Below are 7,302 nucleotides of genomic sequence, written 5' to 3' on the forward strand. Positions count from 1 at the left end.
AAATAAAACTACTCAAATGCTTTATTGTGTTTATTAAGTTGAATTTAAATTGGAATCTGTAATGCTGATTGGGTCTTTTAAAATTGTATTTGAAAGTATTTATCCAAAAAAATTAAAATGAATATTTACCCCTAATTTAGGTTTGTCATTCTTCTTGCTACCATTTCACTATATAATGTAGACTGTGCCTTATTTTTTGTTGTTTTATAGGAAATAGTCCAAGTTATTTGGGTTTCTCTAAATCACTCAGTATTAAACTTAGAATATACATTTTATGATATGGAAAAAATACATGAATAAGTATTTTTTAAAAACACACTTATCTGAGTGTCTAGAAAGCTTTTAGGTGAGAAATAAATATCAAATTAACTTATGCACCTGCTTTAAATCTTCTTGTAATCTAATTTTGATCTCCATTTTCATTTGAAGAATGTATCACAATTTATATTATTGACCGGAATTTTATCCTTATTATATGTAAGTGCTGTCAAGGTCAAAACCTCTAAAGAGACATTTGGAAGTGAGGCCCCATATCTTGTTCCATCTATTTTGAATAAAAATTTGATCAAATTTACATACTCTATAGGAAGAAAGTCTACTTCCTTTGATATCTATTTGCTTCTAGAAGTTCTTTTGGGTTTTGTTAACCACCTGTGATCATTCGGAATAAGCTAAGTGATGCTGTTACAATTCCACAGCCTCTCGCTATACGACTCTTGTAGGTCAGCAGTCAGGGGGACCCAGTCTGATGCAGCCACCTTTTTACGTGCCCCTTGTTGCCAAGCTGGAGGGGAAAAGAGTCTGAAAGAGACACTGCACCAGGTCAACACATATTTAGTCAGGACTAGTCATATAGTCTCACTTAAGCCAGGAAATGCAGTTCCAGCATGAACACTGAAATGAGGAGAATTGGGAGTGTTTGGCAAATGGCACTAATGACTACCATAATTTCTAAGGTCTTTGTTTTGTTCAAGCAGAGTACGTATCAATGAACATAAATATTCTCATCTTCTCTAATGATCACTTGATCAATTTAATATTAATACATTTATACTGGGGGGCCAAAAAAATGCTAAAGATCTCCAGAGAAGGCACAATTTAGTAGGTCTTTATTAAAATGCTTAAAAGAAATTGTCACAATTATACTTTAATATTACCTATATGATTTTATTGTATTATTTGATCATAAAAAGGAGATTAAGCCAACATTTGTCCTTTCAGCTCGCTGACAGGAGGAAGTGCTTACTTTCTTGGGTCCTTACTATGTATTATTTAATTTATCCCTCACCTCATTTAATTCTCACAGCATATCTGCAAGGCAAGTATCTGCATTTTACAAATGAAAAACTGAAGTTGGAGAATGTCAAATAACTGGCCAAAGTTATATAATAAGCGGTAGGAAAAGAATTAAAATCTGGGACTCCTTCACTAAAATTCCATATTTACTCAAATTTAGAAGGAATATGACCCTTATAAAAATCAATTTATACTAGCTGTTTTATTTTGTGCTTACCATTTTATAAACTAAAAAGAATAGCAGGCTTGTGATCTGAGAAATAAAGAACACTTCCTATAAAGAAATCATATCACTATTTTGCTTTTAGGTAATATAGTGATTTATCAAAATATATGTCAAAACTATCAGAACTCACAGCCATCCTACTTCTTATCCCTAATGAGGTTCAAATAAGCTTATGCTGACACTTTTCTTTGGAATTGAAAAGAAAATGTAGTTACTCTTTCTATGTGCACAACAGTGAACATAGAAAGTAAGTCTCCAGTAAGGGATCCAGGGACGGAGAGAAAGTCACATCTGAGTGCTTACCATGTGCCAGGCATTCTGCATTCATGTGCAGTGTCTTGCATAATCTCCACAACACATCATATAATAAAAGCTTCAGAACCATGGAGACAGACTACCTGAAGTTTGAATGCCTGCTCCTCTACTTTTGTAATGGCATCTGAGCCAAGTTTCTTCATCTGTAAAATGAGAATAATACTGTTTGCCTTGCAAGACTCTGATAGAACTTAAATAAGGAAAGTTAGAGAAAATGAAAAAACAAAATCATTTTCTGGTATTCCATCCTAACAGCTATCATTATCTTAAGTGAGGTTCTTTGTAACTGCAGAATATGAGTTTTTGTAGGTACTTGGGATCCTATATGTTCATGTTGATTATCAGCTGACAAAAAACTGAATTGGGCCAATTGTCAGATGATTACTGATCATCTTGATAAAACATTTTTTTTTCTTATGGTCCTTTTTCCTCCTCATCCTCCTTTTCCTTCTTAATTTCCTCTTCCTCCTTTTTCTCCCTCTTTCTCTCCTTCCTTCATCATAATCATCATCATGTGGAAACTGCTCATTTGGATGTCTTTTACTTCCACCACCATAAATACATCCCTCCAAGAAAGAAATTTACATCTCCCTTCATGAACAGAAAAACAACTTGGAAAACAGTCTTTGGTTTAATTGTGGAGTATGGTACGTAAATATCTTGTACTACAATCCTCTAGACCTTGAGTAGTCATAACTCTAATCATCAGCATGCCATGTGGCAAAATATTAATATTTAATTATCTTTTGTTTTGTTTTAAGACAGAATCTCACTCTGTTGCCCAGGCTGAAGTGCAGTGGCATGATCTTGGCTCACTGCAACTTCAACCTCTTGGGTTCAAACAATTTTCCTGCCTCAGCCTCCCCAGTAGCTGGGATTACAGGCACCTGCCACTACTCTTGGCTAATTTTTGTATTTTTAGTAGAGACAGGGTTTCACCATGTTGGCCAGGCTGGTCTCAAACTCCTTAACTCAAGTGATGCACCTGCCTTGGCCGTCCAAACAGGTGAGAGCCATGGTGCCCAGCCTAATTATCTTTTAAACAAAATAGCTTTTACCATAGCAAAACCCAACAAAATCCTGTCATTTGGTTGAATTGTTTTTAACATTCATAGTGTTAAAACTTAAAAGGTTCTATTCAATGAGCACTCTGAGAAAAGACTGTTTTTCATTACCATTTACCCAGACCACAAAGTTCATGTGTTTATATTTATCTTTGAATTTTATTGAACCTTGTCCACATTCTGCCAAATTAGCAAAACTAACTGTTCTGGAATACAAATGACATTAAGAAACAGTTGCTAAAAATTGAACTCATTTTCTCCTGATACTGAAATGGCATAATCAGTGATGCCCCCTGCTGCTGAGTGGATCCATAGGAGGGAAACCAGGGTACCAGAGCAGGAAGAGGGTAGAACCCCCCAGCCTTCGGCCATACCTTATACAAATGATGAGCTCAGGAAAGAATTTCTTGGTTGCGAACAGAATATAAGGGGGCTAGGAGAGACAGAAGCTAGACTCTAAACAGTAAAATATGAAGCTGAGTGATAAAAGTTCAGTAGTGATGCTGCCTTATGTCAAACAGCATTATAAGGTCAAAGCTATTTCTCATAATCTCAAAAGTGCATCGCTGAGCTGAAAAAGAGAAGTCATGGGTCAGGAAACAGAGAAACAACTCAGACTGGTGGCAGGAAAATTTTAATATGGTTATTGGCACATAGAACTGATGGGAAGCAAGTAACGCAAAAGTCTAAGTTTGTAAGGGAAATACATTGCCAAAGAACCCATGAGCCTTAGACTGTTTGAGCCTTAATAAACAACACTTGAGTCCCCAAACTTGTGGCAGTAGGAAACAGGCTAGAAAATGTGCTAGAACAGCCCCCAAAGAGGGCATGTTCCTGAATATTTATTTTAGATGTGGCCTAACCTAGGAGGAAGAAACTCCTAGGGCCTTGAATGAGGGGTCTTGGAAACAATGGACAAGTGATTCCTTCCAGAAAGAAGGACAGGGCATATCCAAGGAATTTATCCTACCCACAGGGCAGAAGTACAGCACAATGCCTGACGGACAAAGTTCCAACATTCTTATGAACCAATGATTATGTCAGATTGTTTCTTATGGTTATCATGTCCCTGTTCCATTATTATATGTTTTATATGAGGTGTAACATATCTTCTGTTTATAGTTTGCCAGATCACAACATCTGGCAACTTTATGAGAAGACTATGTACATTTTGGAGGTCTTGGATTTGGAGCTGGAGGCATGATCTGGATGGGTCCTTTAGTCCTCCTCCTTGGGAGTTGAGTCTTCTTGTGTAAGAAAGGATAGACTAGCCAAGTGTTGTGGCTCACACCTGTAATCACAACACTTTGGGAGGCTGAGGCAGGAGTATCGCTTAAGTCCAGGAGTTGGAGACCTGCCTGGGCAACAGAGTGAGACCTGGTCTCTACAGAAGAAAAGAAAAAGAAAAAGAAAAAAAATTAAAGGAAGGGAGAGACTATGGCACATCTGCCAAAGATCCATGCCTATTCGCTTTGTGTCGAGTTTTTGCTAGAGAACAGCAGCCTAAACAAGGGTTGCATTTCCCAGTTATCTTTCCACTTAGGTAGGTCCAAATGACTAATTAGCACCAAAGGAATGTGAGCAAAGTGAGGAGAGTTACCTTCTGGCTCTAGTGGTAAAGAAACCAGCAGGCCTTTGTGCACTTCCCTTCTCAATCTAGTGACTGGATGAAGCTGCCTAAGAACTTACAGAAGCCACATTAAAGGGGTAAATCTTCCAGCAGCCTGGTTTAGGAGGCTGTCTGCTTCACTATTATTGAGAACCTTAGGCTGATAGAGGCTCTGTCATCTTCCAAGATTACTCTGGTTGTTAATATCTAGCTGGCAGACAGAAAAAGGGACAGCATTGGAGATTTTGTGGGAGGTTTTCAGTCCAGTTGGTTAGCACTTGGTTTTATTGCCACATCCAGCTTTAAGGGAGGCTGGGAAATGTAGTCCGGCAGTATATCTGGGAGAAAGAAGAAATGGGTTTGAACAGCGAGCCAGTCTGTTCCACAAGGTGTGACCTGCTTATAGTTAATTTCCTATTTAATGTTTGCTTTTCTACTTATTTTCTTCATGTCTACATATCAAAATCTCCCTCTAATTCACTATGAGCCTTGCCTTTTTTTTTCCTCAAGTGAATTAGGTTAAGTATCTCATGGTAAAATCTCAATTTAGATCACATTTGGTGTATAAGTCATATATGGCTACATAATACACTACCCTAAAATGTAGTGGCTTTGAAAAATTAAACTTTTATTATCACACAGTTTTCTGTTGGTCAGGAATTTGGGAGTAGCTTAGCTGTGTGGTTTTGGCTCGGGGTTCTCTCATAAGGTTTCAGTCACACTGTTGGCTGGGGTTACGGGCATTTTAAGGCTTGTCTGCGACTGGGGGATTCTATTCCAAAATTACTCACTCACACGGCTGACAAGTTTGTGCCGGCTGTTGGCAGGAGGTCTTGATTTGATTCCTTACTACTTGGACCTCTCCATAGGGCTTCTTGAGTTTCCTCCAAACAAGGCTGCTGGGTCCCCTGAGGAGAGGGACCCAAGACAGAAACGAAGCTGCAAAGGATTTTATGGCCCAGTTTTGGAAGTCAAACACTGTCACTTCCACCTCATCCTATACATAAAATAGTCACCAACTCCAGCCCACAGTCCAGGATAGTGGAAGTAGACACCACCTTTTTAGGGGAGGAGTGTCAAGAAAGAATGAATACATATTTTAAAACCTTCACTCTCAGTATTTTGATTTTTCTAAATCCTTCTATTTTCTTTAGTGTTGCTAATATAGTGCCTCTTTACTTAATTGGTATTTTAATTATATGTCTATTTTAATTCCTATTTTAGGCATGTTAACTGTATCTTTTTTTAGGAAATATTGATGAGAGTGTGGAATTTGATCTTTAAAAAATCAGAGCTGACTTTGAGCCTTGCAGAGAAAAATCAGGCTCTCAAGCTAAATGGAAGGAAACAGGTCTGTGGGTATGTGCTCCAGTGAATAATCGCTGACCTGAGTGCAGAGCTGAGCACTGCACTTCCAAATTTAATATGTGTATCATGATTTGGAGGAAAACTTCCAGTTCCAGTCTCTTCCTTTCCTTTTCAGTGCCAAATTTGCCCAATTCTCAATCAAAATACCCATAGTTATCTAATGTAGTGGAGAATCATTACTATATCATACTAATAAGTAACTTATTGATGTTTATATAGGTTAGTAATAAAAGCTAACACTATTGAGTGCTTATAATGTGCCAGACCCCAGTTCTCACATTTACTCATTGAATCCCCATGACAACCCTGTGAGGTAGGTCCTTGTATTATCCTTATGTTATGCATGAGCAAACTTAGACTTATCATAGAAATTATCAGCTTCCCCAAGGTAACACAGCTCATGAGTGGCAGAATTGGGATTCAAACCCACTTAGTACACTTGCTTGAGGTTAAAGTTACTAAGTGGTGTAGCTGAGGCTTCCCACCCAGATCTGCCACAAAAATTCATGCTCTTTTCATCTATAATAGGCTGCCATTTACTTCTGTAGTTCTTTTCACCCAAACTGCTTGCCCTTCCCTCCGCCAAGGCCAACCTCGTGGATGATTAGTCATATCATCATTGATCTCTCCCTTCTTTAAATGGCTGTAGCACTTTGTATGTATTCCACAATTCACTCAGTATAGGCTGCCTTAATTGATCACTAATTGTTTTAAGCATTGGTCATTTCTTTCCAACTAGACTTTAAAACTCTGGGAGAGTAAGGACCCTCTCTTATCTCCACAGAACCCAGATCAGTACTAAGTCATACTAGTCACTTGATGGTTTGTCCTGACTTGCAAAGATGGTAACATCCCATTATGCCACATACAAGTCAGTTGGGCCCTAATACCAACACAGCCTCTTACCTTGGTTTCCAGTATAGGAAAATAACCCAAGGAAGAAAAAACTCTTTAAAGGAAAATCACAAGTCAATTAAAGTTAGAAAACATGACCCAAAGGAAAACATAAAAGAACAATGAATTCCACTTGGAGAGCCAAATGCTAAGGCATGACTTAATAAAAATGTACTAGTGTACAGTAGCTAATATGCACTCAATAATTAGTATATAATAGTTAATAGAAACATTCACTCTAACCAGGAATCAAAAATTCAAATTAAAACATTAAACTATGGTAAAATATGGTAGTATTTACTATAAAAATGGAAATTATGTTTCTATTTAAAGCAACATTTAATATTTCTATGAAAGATGATACCTCATACATTACTTTTAGGAGCATCAATTAATGCATTTCTTATGGAACATAATTTAACAGTATGTATCTGGAGTCTTCAAGGTATCCTTTCTCCCAGCATCCTGCTTCAAGGAAATTTAGAATAGAAAGATTCAAAAAGATGGATAAAAGTTTATTTATAAAGACC

The sequence above is a fragment of the Rhinopithecus bieti genome, unplaced genomic scaffold (assembly GCF_001698545.2).
Source record: "Rhinopithecus bieti isolate Rb0 unplaced genomic scaffold, ASM169854v2 scaffold_18921, whole genome shotgun sequence".
In the NCBI taxonomy this organism is placed as follows: domain Eukaryota; kingdom Metazoa; phylum Chordata; class Mammalia; order Primates; family Cercopithecidae; genus Rhinopithecus; species Rhinopithecus bieti.